The sequence below is a fragment of the Bubalus kerabau genome, chromosome 18 (genome assembly GCF_029407905.1).
Source record: "Bubalus kerabau isolate K-KA32 ecotype Philippines breed swamp buffalo chromosome 18, PCC_UOA_SB_1v2, whole genome shotgun sequence".
Classification (NCBI taxonomy): Eukaryota; Metazoa; Chordata; class Mammalia; order Artiodactyla; family Bovidae; genus Bubalus; species Bubalus kerabau.
This window is the reverse complement of record NC_073641.1, coordinates 36,056,668-36,076,820: the sequence shown is the minus strand read 5'-3', so window position 1 is coordinate 36,076,820 and position 20,153 is coordinate 36,056,668.

Genomic DNA, 20,153 nt, shown 5'->3' with positions numbered 1-20,153 from the left:
GATATATGATTGACTTTTGTACATTGGACTTGTATCTTGAAAGTTTGCTAAATTCACTTATTAGATCTAGTAGTTGTTTATAGATTGAGATATTCTACATAAATGATTACATTATCTGTGAAGACAAGTTTCTACTTCTTTCCAATTTGTATGTATTTTTTTGTCCAATTAAACTGGTTAGGCCCACCAGTGTAATGTCAAGTAAAATTTATGAAAGAACATTTTTGCCTTACTCCCCATGTTATGGAGAAAGCATTCAATATTTCAAAGTTAAGTTTGAATCCAACAACACATTAAAAAGATCATACACCATGACCAAGTGGGCTTTATCCCAGGGATGCAAGGATTCTTCAATATCCGCAAATCAATCAATGTAATACACCACATTAACAAATTGAAAAATAAAAACCATATGATTATCTCAATAGATGAAGAGAAAGCCTTTGACAAAATTCAACATCCATTTATGATAAAAACTCTCCAGAAAGCAGGAATAGAAGGAACATACCTCAACATAATAAAAGCTATATATGACAAACCCACAGCAAACATTATCCTCAATGGTGAAAAATTGAAAGCATTTCCTCTAAAGTCAGGAACAAGACAAGGGTGCCCACTTTCACCATTACTATTCAACATAGTTTTGGAAGTTTTGGCTACAGCAATCAGAGCAGAAAAAGAAATAAAAGGAATCCAAATTGGAAAAGAAGAAGTAAAACTCTCACTATTTGCAGATGACATGATCCTCTACATAGAAAACCCTAAAGACTCCACCAGAAAATTACTAGAACTAATCAATTTCTATAGTAAAGTTGCAGGATATAAAATCAACACCCAGAAATCCCTTGCATTCCTATACACTAATAATGAGAAAACAGAAAAAGAAATTAAGGAAACAATTCCATTCACCATTGCAATGGAAAGAATAAAATACTTAGGAATATATCTACCTAAAGAAACTAAAGACCTCTATATAGAAAACTATAAAACACTGGTGAAAGAAATCAAAGAGGACACTAATAGATGGAGAAATATACCATGTTCATGGATTCGAAGAATCAATATAGTGAAAATGAGTATACTACCCAAAGCAATTTATAGATTCAATGCAATCCCTATCAAGCTACCAACAGTATTCTTCACAGAGCTAGAACAAATAATTTCACAATTTGTATGGAAATACAAAAAACCACAAATAGCCAAAGCAATCTTGAGAAAGAAGAATGGAACTGGAGGAATCAACCTACCTGACTTCAGGCTCTACTACAAAGCCACAGTTATCAAGACAGTATGGTACTGGCACAAAGACAGAAATATAGATCAATGGAACAAAATAGAAAGCCCAGAGATAAATCCATGCACATATGGACACCTTATCTTTGACAAAGGAGGCAAGAATATACAATGGATTAAAGACAATCTCTTTAACAAGTGGTGCTGGGAAATCTGGTCAACCACTTGTAAAAGAATGAAACTAGAACACTTTCTAACACCATACACAAAAATAAACTCAAAATGGATTAAAGATCTAAATGTAAGACCAGAAACTATAAAACTCCTAGAGGAGAACATAGGCAAAACACTCTCTGACATACATCACAGCAGGATCCTCTATGACCCACCTCCCAGAATATTGGAAATAAAAGCAAAAATAAACAAATGGGACCTAATTAACCTTAAAAGCTTCTGCACATCAAAGGAAACTATTAGCAAGGTGAAAAGACAGCCTTCAGAATGGGAGAAGATAATAGCAAATGAAGCAACTGACAAACAACTAATCTCGAGAATATACAAGCAAACTCCTACAGCTCAACTCCAGAAAAATAAATGACCCAATCAAAAAATGGGCCAAAGAACTAAATAGACATTTCTCCAAAGAAGACATACAGATGGCTAACAAACACATGAAAAGATGCTCAACATCACTCATTATCAGAGAAATCCAAATCAAAACCCCACTATGAGGTACCATTTCACACCAGTCAGAATGGCTGTGATCCAAAAGTCTACAAGCAATCAATGCTGGAGAGGGTGTGGAGAAAAGGGAACCCTCTTACATTGTTGGTGGGAATGCAAACTAGTACAGCCACTATGGAGAACAATGTGGAGATTCCTTAAAAACCTGGAAATAGAACTGCCTTATGACCCAGCAATCCCACTGCTGGGCATACACACTGAGGAAACCAGAAGGGAAAGAGCTCTACACGTGTACCCCAATGTTCATCTCAGCACTGTTTATAATAGCCAGGACATGGAAGCAACCTAGATGTCCATCAGCAGATGAATGGATAAGAAAGCAGTGGTACATATACACAATGGAGTATTACTCAGCCATTAAAAAGAATACATTTGAATCAGTTCTAATGAGGTAGATGAAACTGGAGCCTATTATACAGAGTGAAGTAAGCCAGAAAGAAAAACACCAATACAGTATACTAACGCATATATATGAATTTAGAAAGATGGTAACAATAACCCTGTGTACGAGACAGCAAAAGAGACACTGATGTATAGAACAGTCTTATGGACTCTGTGGGAGAGGGAGAGGGTGGGAAGATTTGGGAGAATGGCATTGAAACATGTAAAATATCATGTATGAAACGAGTTGCCAGTCCAGGTTCGATGCACGATACTGGATGCTTGGGGCTAGTACGCTGGGACGACCCAGAAGGATGGTATGGGGAGGGAGGAGGTTTCAGGATGGGGAACACATGTGTACCTGCGGCAGTCATTTTGATATTTTGCAAAACTAATACAATTATGTAAAGTTTAAAAATAAAATAAAATTAAAAAAAACAAACAAAAAAAAACAAAGTTAAGTTTGATGTTTAGCTATAGATTTATCATAGAAGTCTCTTATTAAGAAAATTTCCTTATGTTCCTAATTTGTAGAGTTTTCATTATGAATAAGTGTTGAATATCATGAGAAGTCTTTCCTTTATCTATTGACATAATAAAAAAATTTTTTTTTCAGTCTTCTGATATGGTAAAATGATATTAATTGGCTTTTAACATTAAACAAAGCTTATATTCCTGAAATAAACTTTACTTGTTCAAATGTTGAGTCAATATTGCATTCCTGAGATTAACCTCAGTCATGATATATTATGCTTTTATGTATTGCTGAGCTTGATTTATTATTTGCCATTTTTTAAAATAATTTTATTTGTGTCTTCTTAGGTATGGTTCTGTAGTTGTCTTTTCTTACAATATCTTGATCTGATTTTAGTATTGGGATAACCTATTCTTATAAAATAAATTATTCCCTCCTCCTATATATTTTGAAAGAGTTTGTCTGGGTTGATATTGTTTCATCCTTAAGTGTTTGACAGATTTTACAAATAAAGCTATATGGACCTAGACTAGTTTCTTCTGTAGAAATTTTCAATATACAAATTCATTTTTTAAAAAAGATATAGGCTGGTTTAGATTGTTTTTACATCAGGCTTGGTAATTTAAGTCAGGAGGTTTCCCCACTTTATCTAAGTCAGTTGTGTATTTGTACATTTATTGATGTAGAGTTTGTATTCATTTTCTACTACTGCAAAACAATTACCAAAACTTAGCTCCTCAAAACATACATTTATTACCTCACAGATTCTGTGAGCAAGAGACCAGGCAGGACTTAAGTGGGTTTCAAAAGGTCTCACAAGACAGCAATCTGGGTATTGGGAGAAGTGTATCCCTTTCTGGAGTTTGAAGTCACATGATTATTGGCAAAATTCAATTGACAAATTCTTCATTTTCCTGCTTCCTTCCAGCTGGGGGGCAGGTGAGGGGGGGGCTCCTCTCTCAGCTCTTAAGAGGCCACCAATGATTCCTTGCCACGTGGCTCTCTAAAAGGCCCTGTTGAAACACGGTAGTTTACTTCTTCAAGAGCAGCAGGAGAATCTCTCACTCCAGTCTGATAAGACAGAGTTTTATATAATGTAAAGAAATCATGAGAGTAACTATCCCACCATATTCGCAAGTACTGTCCAAATTGAGGAGAGAGTATTATACAGTACAGGTATACCTGGGGGGCAATTTTGTAGTCCATCTTAGAATTCTGCTTATCATGAATTTGTCACTAAATATCTTTATTATCCTTTTAATTTCTGTAGAATCTGTAATTATTTCCCTTTTATTTCTGACATTGGTAATTTGTGTTTCTCTTTTTTCCCTTGGTTGACAGAGCTATTTTTTTTTTTTTATTCTCTTGGTTGAATCGATTTTTACGGATTTTTATTTATTGATTTTCACTCATATTTTTCCTTCTTTCAATGTATTTTGGGTTTCATTTGCCTTTTTTTCCCTAGCTCACTAAGATTAGCTTTGGTGATTTGTTTTAGATCTTTCCTAATATAAGCATTTATAGCTGTTTCTTTACCTCTAATCACTGTTTTAGTCACACTCCATAAATCTTGATTTACAGTTTCCATTTTGAATAAGATCAAAACATTAACTACTTTTCTTGTGATTTCTTTTTTAACTCATAAGTGATTTACAAGTTTACTGTTTAATTTTCAAATATTTCAGGATTTTTAAGATAAAACTCCGTTATTACTTTCAAATGTATTCAATTTTGACCAAAGAACATACTCTGTAGAGTTACAGAATATTTCTAAATGTAATGATTTTAATTCTTTAAAATTACTTGAGACTTCTTTCCAGCCCGAAATGTGTGTGGTCTACCTTCATAATTGGTTATATACACACTTGAAAAAAAATGAGATTTCTGCTACTATTGGGGAAAAGCTCTAAAAATGTCAATTTGGGTGTTCTATTACTTGATATGTACACCTTTATAATCATCATATCTTCTAAATGAATTGACTAATCTTGAACTGAATGATTTGACTATTTCTTCTAGACTACAAATAGGCAGATCATATCTTTTTCACCAATCTGACATTTCTGAACTATTTATTGAAGTATTTGGAGTATGAATGTTTGATGTAATGATCATACTGATATCATACTGATAAATAGTTCAGGAATGTCAAATTAGTGAAAAAGATATGATCTGCCTATTTGTAGTCTAGAAGAAATAGTCATGATAAGTTTGAATCTATCATCTTACTTTGTGTTTTCTATTTTCCCATACTGTTGTTGTTTCTTTTTCCTCTTCTTGTCTTTTGGTAGATTTAGTTTTTGCTTAATTTTTTTTTAACTAGGCATTTACTATGTATATCTTTTTATTTTACATTCTTAATGGATGCTTTAAAGTAGTCTTACCCAAAATATAATTCAAGTCATGTATATAGCTTAAATTACCTAAAAACCACACTAATATTTTAAAAATAAAGTGAAGTTAATGTTAACAATATATTTTTGCTGCAATACGTCCAAAATATTACGTATCAATATGTAATTCATATTATCAATAGTGAGACATACTAGCATCATATTTATCCTACTGTAATGCACTGAAAAGATTAAATCATTTACATGGTTTTCTACTACAAAATAATAATCTAAAGTAAACCACAGGAAGTATGGAAAAAACTTGAGATCCACTCACAAAATAACTTCCTTGCACTCCTCCAAAATTCTACTATTTTAAAAAACAAAGGCTTAAGGTCTGTTCCAGGTCAGAAGAGACTAAGGAGATAACTAGATACAATGTGAGATCCTTGACTGGATCTGGGATTAGAAAAAATAAAATTGTTAAAAAAGACATTGTAGGGATAACTGATGAAATTTGATAATGCACTGTAGATTAGATAATAATATTGTGTGAAAATTAAATCTAGTGAACTTTATAATTTTATTTTTTTAATGTAATAAAATGTCCTAATTTTTAAGACATAAATACAGAACTATTTAGAAGATGTTTCTGATATCTACAGTTTAAGAAATTCAACAATAATAACAATAATAATACATACTATTTTATATAAAGTAACAGGTAAGTAAATAAACAAGGCAAAATATTCAGTCAGTTCAGTTCAGTTCAGTCACTCAGTTGTATCCAACTCTTTGTGACCCCATGGACTGATATACGCCAGGCCTCCCTGCCCATCACCAAGTCCTGGAGTTTACTCAAACTCATGTTGGTGATGCCATCCAGCCATCTCATCCTCTGTCTTCCCCTTCTCCTCCTGCCTTCAATTTTTCCCAGCATCAGGAACTTCTCCAAGGAGTCAGTTCTTTGCATCAGGTGGCCAAAGTATTGGAGTTTCAGCGTCAACATCAGTCCTTCCAATGAACACCCAGGACTGATTTCCTTTAGGATGGACTGGTTGGATTTCCTTGCAGTCCAAGGGACTCTCAAGAGTCTTCTCCAACACCACAGTTCAAAAGCATCAATTCCTTGGTGCTCAGCTTTCTTTATAGTCCAACTCTAACATCCATACATGACTACTGGAAAAACCATAGCTTGGACTAGATGGACCTTTGTTGGCAAAGTAATGTCTCTGCTTTTGAATATGCTATCTAGGTTGGTCATAACTTTTCTTCCAAGGAGCAAGCGTCTTTTAATTTCATGGCTGCAGTCACCATCTGCAGTGATTTTGGAGCCCCAAAAAATAAAGTCAGCCACTGTTTCCACTGTTTCCCCATCTATTTCCTATGAAGTGATGGGACTGGATGCCCTGATCTTAGTTTTCTGAATGTTGAGCTTTAAGACAACTTTTTCACTCTCCTCTTTCACTTTCATCAAGAGGCTTTTGAGTTCTTCACTTTCTGCCATAAGGATGGTGTCATCTGCATATCTGAGGTTACTGATATTTCTCCTGGCAATCTTGATTCCAGCTTGTGCTTCTTCCAGCCCAGGTTTCTCATCATGTACTCTGTATGTAAGTTAAATAAGCAGGGTGATAATATACAGCCTTGACGTACTCCTTTTCCTATTTGGAACCAGTCTGTTGTTCCATGTGCAGTTCTAACTGTTGCTTCCTGACCTGCATACAGGTTTCTCAAGAGGCAGGTCAGGTGGTCTGGTATTCCCATCTCTAGAAGAATTTTCCACAGTTTATTTGGATGCACACAGTCAAAGGCTTTGGCATAGTCAATAAAGCAGAAATAGATGTTTTTTTGGAACTCTCTTGCTTTTTCAATGATCCAGCAGATGTTGGCAATTTGATCTCTGGTTCCACTGCCTTTTCTAAATCCAGCTTGAACATCTGGAAGTTCACGGTTCACATACTGTTGAAGCCTGGCTTGGAGAATTTTGAGCATTACTTTACTAACGTGTGAGATGACTGCAATTGTGCAGTAGCTTGAGCATACTTTATTGAGCAAAATATTAACTGGTGGATATTTAGGAGTACTTTGCACATTCTTGCAACTTCTCTGTAAGTACTGTTTTCAAAATAAAAATTAAAAACTAGTAAATTTAGAAAGATTACTATTAGTGGCTTGGGCTTCCCAGGTGGCACTAGTGGTAAAGAACCTGCCTGCCAATGCAGGAGACATAAAAGATGTGAGTTTGATCCCCGGGTTGGGAAGATCCCCTGAAGGAGTGCATGGCAACCTACTCCAGTACCCTTGCCTGGAGAATTCCCATGGATGAGGAGCCTGGTGAGCTACTGTCCATGAGGTTGCGGAGTCAGACACAACAGAAGTGACTTACCATGCATTAATGGCTACATGATCCATCAAGACACTCAAATCCACTGCATTTCCACGTATTAATTACAACTATGCATAAAACTAAATTTTAAACACAATGCCATCAGCAACAGCATTAAAATGTCACATATATTTGAACATATTTAAATAAAAATTTACAACATCTCTATAGGGAAACTACTAAACATTAAAGAGAGAAAGAAAGAGCAAAATAAACGTGGGATATGTCATTACATGGATTAGAAGTATCAATACTGGAAAGATGACAATCTCACCAAATTAATCAATACTTTGATTATAATTCTAATAAATATCAACTTGTTTCTTTCTAAATTGATGTCTGATTTTAAAAAACACATATGTGAGAACAAAGGGAAAACAATAGCTAGGATATTTTGGAAGAACAAAGTTCAAAGTCTTATTTAGCAGATATCCAGAGCTGTGAAAAAGTTACACAACAAATAAGAAATGTTGTTGCTGCTGTTCAGTTGCTAAGTTGTTTCCAACTTTTTGTGACTTAATGAACTGCAGCACACCAGGTTTCTCTGTCCTTCACTATCTCCCTGAATTTGTTCAAACTCATGTCCATTGAGTTGGTGATGCCATCCAACCATCTCATCCTCTGTTGCCTCCTTCTCCTCTTGCCCTCAATCTTTCCCAGCATCAGGGTCTTTTCCAATGAGTCAGCTCTTTGCGTCAGGTGGCCAGAGAATTGGAGCTTCAGCTTCAGCATCAGTCCTTCTAATAAATATTCAGGGTTGAGTTCCTTTAGGATTCACTGGTTTGATCTCCTTGCTGTCCGAAGGACTCTCAAGAATTTTTTCCAGCACCACAGTTTGAAAGTGTCAATTGTTTGGTGCTCAGCTTTCTTTATGGTCCAACTCATATATCCATACATGACTACTGGAAAAAGCATAGCTTTGACTATACAGATCTTTGTTGGCACAGTCATGACTCTGCTTTTTAATACGCTGTCTAGGTTTGCTGTAGCTGTTCTTCCAAGGAATAAGTGGCTGCAGTCACTGTCCACATTGATTTGGGAGCCCAAGATGAAATCTGACACCATTTCAACATTTTTCTCCATTTGTTTGCCATGAAGTGATAGAATCTGATGCCATGATCTTAGTTTTTGAATACTGAGTTTTAAGCCAGCTTTTTCACTGTCCTCTTTCACCTTCATTAAAAGGCTCTTTAGTTCCTCTTCACTTTCTGCCATTAAATAAGTAACGAGCAATATAGTAAGTAACACACTATTGCTTTGTCCCAAGGTTGGATAAAGTATTCAATATGACAGTAGAGTGAAAAAAACAAATGAAAACTTAAAAAATCATGACATTTTGATTCTACTTGTTTGAGTTAGTATGAATAGAATGCTAGATTTCTAATTAAAAATAGATATTCAACAAGCAACAAAGGTTTACTGTATAGCATAGGGAACTATAGTCAGTATCTTGTGATAACCTATGATGGAAAATAATTTCAAAAATAATATGTGTATTTGTATAACTGAATCACCTTGCTTTGCATCTGAAACAGTGTAAGTCAATTATACTTAAATAATATATATATATTAAAAAACTAGTACACATATTTATTTATGAAAAATTAATTTAAAAATTCTTGAAAAAGGTAATGGTGAATTGCAATGAGAATATTTACAATGATCTTATAAATAAATATTGCTATGTCAGGTAGATAAGCACCTAGCAAAAAATAAACTGTGGCCACCAACTCACATGATACATAAAAAAAATCAGTTTTATGTGGGTTGTAGGTCCAAATGTTAACAGTAAAACAACAAACCATCTATAGGGAAACATAGGACATTTTCCTAACCCTTGAGTCGGCAGATTTGTTAAACTAGAAAAAATCATAAAATTTCACTGCCAGGATTTTATTCACAGTACTGCATATAATTGAGAAAAAAATGGAATTATCTATGTAAATATAAGTATAATGAAATAAATTATGGTAAAACTTTGATGAAGTATTAGGCAACTATTAGAAGCTGAAGTTGAACGGTTCTATGAAGACCTACAAAACATTCTAGAACTAACACCAAAGAGAGATGTCCTCATCAGTGGGGACTGGAATGCAAAAGTAGGAAATCAACAGATACCTGGAGTAACAGACAAGTTTGGCCTTGGTACAAAATGAAGCAGGGCAAATGCCAATATATTTTTGCCAAGAGAACACACTGGTCATAACAAACACCCTCTTCCAAGGACACGAGAAACTCTACACATGGATATCACTAGATGGTCAATACTGAAATCAGATTGATTCTATTCTTTGCAGCCAAAGAGGGAGAAGCTCTGTACAGTCAGCAAAAACAAGACTGGGAACTGACTGTGGCTCAGATCATGAACTCCTTATTGCCAAATTCAGACTTAAATTGAAGAAAGTAGAGAAAAAAATAGACATTCATGTATGACCTAAATCAATCCCTTACAGTTACAGTGGAAGTGATAAATAGATTCAAGGGATTAGATCTAATAGACAGAGTGCCTCAGGATGGGGAATACATGTATACCTGTGGCGGATTCATTTTGATATTTGGCAAAACTAATACAATTATGTAAAGTTTAAAAACAAAATAAAATTTAAAAAAATTTAAAAAAAAGAACTATGGATGGAGATTCATAACATTGTACAGGAGGCAGTGACCAAAACCATCTCCAATAAAAAGAAATGCAAAAAGGCAAAACGGTTGTCTGAGGAGGCCTTACAAATAGCTGAGAAAAGAAGAGAAGCTAAATGCAAAGGAGAAAAGGAAAGATATACCCATTTGAATGCAGAGTTCCAAAGAATAGTAAGGAGAGGTAAGAAAACCTTCTTAAGTGAATAATACAAAGAAATAGAGGAAAACAATAGAATAGGAAAGACTAGAGGTCTCTTCAAGAAAATTAGAGATACCAAGGGGACATTTCATACAAATAGGGCACAATAAAGGACATAAACGGTATGGACCCAACAGAAGGAGAAGATATTAAGAAGTGATGGCAAGAATACACAGAAGAACTATACAAAAAAGATCTTAATGACCCAGATAACCACAATGATGTGATCCCTCACCTAGAGCCAGACATCCTGGAGTGGGAAGTCAAGTGGGCCCTAGGAAGAATCACTATGAACAAACCTGGTAGAGGTGATGGAATTTCAGCTGAGATATTTCAAATCCTGAAAGATGATGCTGTTAGAGTACTGCATTCAGTAGGCCAGCAAATCTGGAAAACTCAGCAATGGCCACAGGACTGGAAAAAGTCAGTTTTCATTCCAGTCCCAAAGAAAGGCAATACCAAAGAATGATCAAACTACCACACAACTGCACTCATGTCACATGCTAGAAAGGTCGTGCTTAAAATTCTCCAAGCTAGGCTTCAACCGTACATGAACTGAGAACTTCCAGTGTACAAACTGAATTTAGAAAAATCATAGATCAAATTCCCAATATCTACTGGATCATAGAAAAAGCAAGAGAATTCCAGAAAAAAAAAAGTATCTATTTCTTCTTCAGTGACTATGCTAAAGCCTTTGACTGTGTAAATCACAACAAACTGTGGAAAATTCTTAAAGAGATGGGAATACCAGACCACCTGACCTGCCTCCTGAGAAATCTGTATGTGGGTCAAGAAGCAACAGATAGAAATGGACATAGAATAACAGACTCATTCAAAACTGGAAAAGAGTACATCAAGGTGGTATATTGTAACCCTGCTTATTTAACCTCTATGCAGAGTACATTATGCAAAATGCAAGGCTGAATGAAGCACAAGCTGGAATCAAGATTGCTGGGGGAAATATCAATAACCTCAGATATGCAGATGACACCACGCTTTTGGCAGAAAGCAAAGAGGAACTAAAGAGCTTCTTGATGAAGGTAAAAGAGGAGAGTAAAAAAGTTGGCTTAAAATTCAACATTCAAAACACCAAAGCCATGGCATTCTGTCCCATCACTTCATGGCAAATAGATGGGGAAACAATGGAAACAGCGACAGACTTTATTTTCTTGGACTCCAAAATCACTATGGTCTGTGACTGCAATGATTAAATTCAAAGACACTTGCTCCTTGGAAGAAAAGCTAAGACCAACCTAGACGGTGTATTAAAAGCAGAGACATTGCTTTGCTAACAAAGGTCAATATATGTCAATCACAAAGGTCAATATATAGTTAAAGCTATGGTTTTTCCAGTAGTCATGTATGGTGGTGAGAGTTGGACCTTAAAGAAGACTGAGTGCTGAAGAATTGATGCTTTCCAATTGTGGAGTCCCCTGGACTGAAAGAAGATCAAATTAGTCAATCGTAAAGCTGTATATTGTCACCCTGTTTATTTAACTTCTATGCAGAGTACATCATGAGAAACGCTGGACTGGAAGAAACACAAGCTGGAATCAGGATTGCTGGGAGAAATATCAATAACCTCAGATATGCAGATGACACCACCCTTATGGCAGAGAGTGAAGAGGAACTCAAAAGCCTCTTGATGAAAGTGAAAGTGGAGAGTGAAAAAGTTGGCTTAAAGCTCAACATTCAGAAAACGAAGATCATGGCATCTGGTCCCACCACTTCATGGGAAATAATGGGGAAACAGTGGAAACAGTGTCAGACTTTATTTTTCTGGGCTCCAAAATCACTACAGATGGTGACTGCAGCCATGAAATTAAAAGACACTTACTCCTTGGAAGAAAAGTTATGACCAACCTAGATAGCATATTCAAAAGCAGAGACATTACTTTGCCAACAAAGGTCCATCTAGTCAAGGCTATGGTTTTTCCAGTGGTCACGTATGGATGTGAGAGTTGGACTGTGAAGAAGGCTGAGCGCTGAAGAATTGATGCTTTTGAACTGTGGTGTTGGAGAAGACTCTTGAGAGTCCCTTGGACTGCAAGGCGATCCAACCAGTCCATTCTGAAGGAGATCAGCCCTGGGATTTCTTTGGAAGGAATGATGCTAAAGCTGAAACTCCAGTACTTTGGCCACCTCATGCAAAGAGCTGACTCATTGGAAAAGACTCCAATGCTGGGAGGGATTGGGGGCAGGAGGAGAAGGGGACAACAGAGGATGGATGCTGGATGGCATCACTGACTTGATGGACGTGAGTCTGGGTGAACTCCGGGAGTTGGTGATGGATAGGGAGGCCTGGCGTGCTGTGATTCATGGGGTCACAAAGAGTCAGACACGACTGAGCTACTGATCTGATCTGAAAGGAAATCAGATCAGAATATTCAGATCTGATTATTCTGAATATTATATCTGAATATCAGAATCTGAATATTCACTGGAAGGACTGATACTGAACTGAAGCTCCAATTCTCTGACCACCTGATGCAAAGAGCTGACTCAATGGAAAAGACCCTGATGCTGGGAAACATTAAAGACAGGAGAAGAGGGATGACAGATGGTTAGATGACATCACAAATCAATGGACATGAGTTTGAGCAAGCTCCGGGGAATAGTAAAGAATAGGGAAGCCTGGTGTGCTGCAGTTCATGGGGTTGCAAAGAATTGGACATGATTGAGCATCTGAAGCGGAGAGGGCAATGGCACCCTACTCCAGTACTTTTGCCTGGAAAATCCCATGGACAGAGGAGCCTGGTGGGCTGCAGTGTTATCTACCTTCCCTACAATGAGAATATATTAATTTTGTAATGAGCAAAAAATAGTATTTTATGATTGCTATTTCATTTATTTTTTTTTATTTTTTTTTATTTTTAAACTTTACATAATTGTATTAGTTTTGCCAAATATCAAAATGAATCCGCCACAGGTAAAATATTGTTTTCAGACATTATTTTAGGCCACACATGAAAATATTTGCTTCCTACAGGCTCCAAGTAATCATAAGCATATAAAACCTGGTAGCTTGTAGATCTAAATAAAAGCTGAGCAAAATCAGTATGAATAGCTCTGGGTAAGAGAATAAAATTAAAAACATATTTAAGGAGGTTTGTTTGTAACAGTGTGTGATGAATCCCTGGATAGATCATTATTTCTTTACATTCTACCTTCCAGAGCTGTCTTAGATTCTAGAATAGTGTTCTAGTATATATGGCAATAGTTACAATGTGTGATTTGAGGCTTCCAATGAAGAATCAATTATTTAGTTGAAAAATCAACCAAAATACTTACACTATTCATGTCTAAAATGTAACAATCATTTGTTTGTGTAGGTTCCTTGGAAGTCAAGGACCATTTTATTAACCTTTCAGTGTTCAACATTGGCACACAGTTTGGTGAAAATTGGATGAATGAAAAGCCTAGGAGACCCCTAGTACTCATCGACCCTTGAACTGCAAGTGCTTTTCCAAGGGATAACATATTATTCCCAAATACCTAAGAATAAATAGTTTATCAGATTAACTTCCTCTGTGTTGAGCAGTCCATGAAAACATTCCCTATAGTCACTCCAGATTCAAACCTGGTATCTACTCCAAAATCTCGATGCACATACCTCAAGATCTAGGGAGTATGAGAGAGGACTGGGTCTATCAGACTACAGAGTTTGATACTGAATTTATTTAAGTCAGATATATGTACAATGTGCAGGAAACTAGAGGAAATATATCATTATGAGCTTTCCTGTCATAATGATATATTTCTCACTCCAGATCCTCCACCACCACAGGCAAATTCTTTATGTGCCCAGAAGTCTGGGAAGTCACATTTTTAGATCTTTATTAAGTTTTAATGACACCAAAAGTTACTAATGAATCCACTGCAATGTAAGCAAAGCATCAGCTACAGCTAACTATAATTTGGTTGTCCTCTATATTGTTATTTATTCACCTATATTCTTAAACAACACTGAGTATCCCTTATCAGCTAAATCTTTCAAGGTCATAAATGTGTTTAAGACATGATCTCTGCTTTTAAGTATGTCTGTCATCCTCCCACAAATAAGATAATTTCTTTTCCTCTTCTTCCTCCTCTTTCTCATGTTTAATATTAAAGATCTATTGACTGCCCATAATCCAACTGCTCTGTCTCAATTTTTTATGTCTGTGAACTCATTGAGTCTTCACTATTCCCCCATTTTACAGATGAAAAAACTGCATTGCTCAGAGGTTAATGAATTTGCCAAGGATTAATAGCCCAGCAGACAGAATTTGAATCCAAGAAATAGGTCTTCAGAGCTTGAGCTTTTAGTCCTTATATAAGTGTGTGCATTATATTTATATATAAAATTAATATATATTTACATATAATATGAATTATATATGTATATAATTCATATCTGTCTACATAAAATTAAAAGCATTCCAAATTTAAGTGCTCTCCTCTTGGCTACATCATTACACTATAGGCACAGTAAGATAGAAATCTCAAAGTACCAAGGGCTTCCTTGGTGGCTCAGGTGGTAAAGAATATGCCTGAAATGTAGGAGACCTGGGTTCAATCCCTGGGTTGGGAAGATCCCCTGGAGAAAGGAATGGCTACCCACTCCAATATTCTTGCCTGGAGAATTACATGGACACAAGAGCCTTGTGGACTACAGTACATGGGGGTTGCAAAAAGTCGGACATGACTGAGCAACTAACACTTTCACACTTTCTCAAAATACCAAAAGCAGGAATTACTAATAATAAAAGGAACCCTCACTAAAATGGAGTCAGGAGGCCAGAAGAGTACCATTCTATGACAATGCAGATCCCAACAAGAAGAGACAGATTTTGCACTCTGGCAGGAAATGATACCACTACAACTAGGAGCAAGATTTTCTCCCTGAGCTCCCTGGAAATAGATGATCCAATGAGAGACTATCGCAACTCAGCCAATGAAAAGCCACTTTCAACTCCTAGTTTCCGCCTCAACTTTTTGTTTATACTGCTGCTGCTGCTGCTAAGTCGCTTCAGTCGTGTCCGACTCTGTGCAACCCCATAGACGGCAGCCCACCAGGCTCCCCCATCCTGGGATTCTCCAGGCAAGAACACTGGAGTGGGTTGCCATTTCCTTCTCCAATGCATGAAAGTGAAAAGTGAAAGTGAAGTCGCTTAGTCGTGTCCGACTCTTAGCGACCCCATGGACTGCAGCCTACCAGGCTCCTCCATCCATGGGATTTTCCAGGCAAGAGTACTGGGGTGGGGTGCCATTGCCTTCTCTGATTACTCCTCTCCTTTATAGCAGCAATCCCCAGCCTTTTTGGTACCAGACACTAGTTTCATGGAAGACAATGTTTTCACGGATAGGGGGATGAGTTCAGGATGAATCAAGCACATCACATTTATTATGCTGCCACTGATGTGACAGGAGGCAGAGCTCAGGTGGTACTGTGAGCAGTGGGGAGTGGCTGTAAATACATATGAAGCTCTGCTTGCTCACTCACTGCTCACCTCCTGCTGTGCAGCCCAGTTCCTAACAGGCCATGGGCCAGTAGCAGTCTGTGATCCAGGGGTTGAGGACCCTTGAATTCCAGGACTTGTATGTCATTCATCCATACTTGCATGTACTGAATTGCAATTCTTCACTGAGCCCAAACAAATCGTTTTTGCTGGTAAAATAACTGGCTGTTTAATTGTCTTAGGTTCAGTTCAGTTCAGTCGCTCAGTCGTATCTGACTCTTTGCGACCCCATGAATCGCAGCACGCCAGGCCTCCCTGTCCATCACCATCTCCAGGAGTTCACTCAGACTCACGTCCATCGAGTCAGTGATGCCATCCAGCCATCTCATCCTCTGTCATCCCCTTCTCCTCCTGCCCCCAATCCCTCCCAGCATCAGTCTTTTCCAAGGAGTCAACTCTTCGAATGAGGTGGCCAAAGTACTGGAGCCTCAGCTTTAGCATCATTCCTTCCAAAGAAAGCCCAGGGCTGATCTCCTTCAGAATGGACTGGTTGGATCTCCTTGCAGTCCAAGGGACTCTCAAGAGTCTTCTCCCATACCACAGTTCAAAAGCATCAATTCTTCAGCGTTCAGCTTTAGGTTAACACTAGTCAAAAGGTTTCATATCCCATTTACTTGTCAGAAATACCCTAATACTCACACTGTTTTCATCTCTCAGCCTGAAGGTGATAACATCACTTTTCAGACAGGTCCAGGGTCTCAGTGTAGCATTGCCCATTTCTGTGATGGTGGATCAAAAATAATTATGGAGACTGGAAATGTTGATGATGGTCCCTGGGTACTTATACAAGAGACAAAGGGCTTGATTCATCCTTCATCCCAGCAAGTGGGAAAAGGGGACTTTCCTAGTTACAGAAGCTAGCCTGGGCCAAGAGTAACTAAAAATGAAATTTGAGCACAGACTCCCCTAAAGCTAATCTCAGAACAAATTGCCCAGGGAAATTCCCAGCTCTTGCCCAGAGAAATTCCATCAGACTCTGAACAAAGGGAGCAACTTCTAAGTATGTTAAAGAAGCAAGCATTCAAGGAGAATATTTGCATACATTATTCATCATCCCCCATTGTGGCTGACTTACAGAGAATGATGGCCACAATTTAATACATGTATTCAGGGTTTTTCCTGAGTTTTCCCAAGAATTTCTTATAATACCATATTATATGGGGGAAAAAAAAAGAAATAGGGAAAATGATAGCTAAGCACATATGGCCCAGAGATAAAGAAATATCACCAGTAGGTAAGCAAAGTCTCCCTGGTTGAGAATAATACATGTGAGAAGTAGTGGGTAAGAAATTAGAACTAAGTGACTAACTAAGAAGTTGGCTATCACAGGCTAAGGGAGAATTGTAATGACGTGACCTCTGGTAGGGGCTTCTCAGGTGGTACTGGTGGTAAAGAACTTGCCTGCCAGTGCAGGAGATGTATGGGACATGGGTTAGAAACCCTGGGCCAGGAAGATCCCCTGGAGGAGGGCATGGCAACCCGCTCCTGTATTCTTACTTGGAGAACTTGTGGACAGAGGAGCTTGGTGGGCTACGGTCCATAGGGTGGCAAAGAGTCGGACATGACTGAGGTGACTTAGCATGCACACAACCTCAGGTAGAGGTGAAGAGGAAGAGATAAAACCCAAAGATAACAGTAATGTACAGTCAAATTACTAGACAAGTGATTGGTATGTGAAGGGTCAGAGAGAGCTGAAAATATAGAGATTTTGCCCAAGTGTCTGACCTGAGTGTTTGGAAGAACTGATGATGCAATTAAGGAGAAGATGTAAATTCCTTTTTTTTTGAGAGGAAAAAAAACCTGGACTTGTTAACTTTCAGGCACTAATCAGATATGCTTATGGGGATATCCAGTAGGCATGTACACAAAAGTGATGAAAAGGTCAAAGCCAATAACTGTTATGCTGTTTTTGTAATTATTGAGACTTCCAAGTGCTTACTTGATTTGACTCTCACAAATAACCCTCACTAGGCAACCAGGAAAGCTATACTTACTCTCACTGTACAAATTTCAAAATTCAGGCATTGTGATAAGAAATTTTACACTGTGCATAGCAGACCTTCGACCTAAATACTCCTGGTACACTTAGTACATTTATCCATGAGCTACTGTGTCACAGAACCTGAATATATCATCAGTTGAGACATTATCCTTTCACAGATAATGTGAAAGAAGAACAGACTATTCAAAATAGAAAACCAATAACTTGGTTCTCAGTACATTTGTCATAGACTATTTAATTTAAAAATAAAATACTGACCATTTTCTCTTCAAATGGTCCTACCTTATTAACTCATTTGTAACCAACATGTTTGTCAAAATCCCTAGTATACCACTGTATTAATGATGCCTTTTATTTTCTCATGCTTTCATATCTTGGGGTCTTGCTGACTCTGAACAGATTCCCCTTTCCAGGATTATTTAATATCTAGAGATGGCAAATTACTTATCTGGAGCATGTCTTTCAGGTAAACCAAGCCAGAGTCCATATCCCAACCTCTTCCTTACTCAGTTCTCATACTCAGCCACTATCTACCTTCCCAGTTAAGTCAGGTACCAGGCCATCAGGGACAGTCCTTGTGCTGTTCACTCAGAAATTATTCAAACTATCCAACCTAAACCTGTTTTCTTGCCTCATCTCTTCCTTCCTTTGGAAACCACAATAAAGGCTCTAACCAAATGCTTCCCCCCTACACATATACCTCTCAGCAGATCCTGTTGCTCCCCTGTGTAGCTCCCGAAGGCATGGCATATCCCCTTCTCTCTGAGTCTGTGAGTTTAACAAACCATCTTTTTTAATGGTTGTCACTCCTGACCTGCTGCCCTTGCCTACCTAAATAATAATACAATCTATATTTTAAAACAACCAGTCAGAAACTAGAAGCCAAACTAATTAAGAAAACACAAAGTGAACAGATTTTCATGTGATGGCTACTGAACTAAACTTGGATCAGCTCACCTAACATGCAGCAAAACCAATCTACTGACACAGGGTTTTGGTGAAGTAAATTACAGGATTTATTTCAGGGCACCAAGCAAGGAGAACAGGCAGAAAGTGCTCAAACGCCCCACACTTCCCAGTGACTTTCAGGCAAGATTTTCAGAGTTAACATTAGGCATGGGGGCACAGGGTACATCTTATGTGGCTAATCCATAGAAAAAGAGACCTAAGAGATTTTTGATCCCTGGGTCGGGAAGATTCCCATGGAGAAGGAAATGGCACCCCAATCCAGTATTCTTGCCTGGAAAATTCTGTGAGCAGAGGAGCCTGGCTGGCTAAGGTCCATGGGGCCACAAAGAGTTGGACATGACTGAGCAATTGAGCACACAGACACACACTTATTAAAATTTTTAGTTTTTAAATTGCTTCCTAATACTATTTTTTTTTACTTTTAAATAATTTTATCTTTGTACCTTGATAAATGTATAATATCACAAAAGATAATTTCACCAGTGATAACCATTGTTCATATTTTAACACATCTCTATGTATCCCAATACCAATATATGGTGAGTTTTTTTTTAATATAATAATGTATCCCAATACAGAGAACCTTTGGAACAAGGGCAAATCTTGCTTGCCATCTGTGTTTGTAGATAAAGTTTAATGATAACAAAGCCACGCTCATTTGTTTACGCATTGTCTACAGCTACTTTTCTGCTACAGAAGTAGAATAGCTACAGTGGAGACCACATAGCCTGTAAAGCTTAAAATATGTACTATTTGACCATTTATAAAAAAAGTTTGCCAACCCTGATATACTGTGTACATTTTGTCATATTGTTTCTATTATAACTATTATTTTAAGTCCTACAGTAAGCAATTACAACTTATGTTATAATTTAATCTATTAAATACTTTTTGGATTATAATCTCAGCATCATGATTCTCAGAATTAAACTTTTTAAATTTGATTTTAGACCATGAAGATTTACAAAAGTCTGAAAGGCTAATTTTTAAATAATAGAATTTTTTAATATTGTTAAATTTAAAACTGAAATTAAAAAGCAAAATACTGATTCTGTGTATTAGGGCTTAAAATCCATTGCACTTTCAGAGAGTATAAAACAGTAACATAGCCAATATTGAGTATGAAGTTGGTAAGTCATTTCTACACATAGGCATTCAAAATCCCACGTTTTCCTAAGAACAAAGTTTTCTCTCCTTTTGTTTGTTAACTATTTAAAGGAAGCTGATACAGCACCGTAAGCATTCCCAAACTCCTCTATAAAGCCCCCTCATATTTTGGCCAATTTG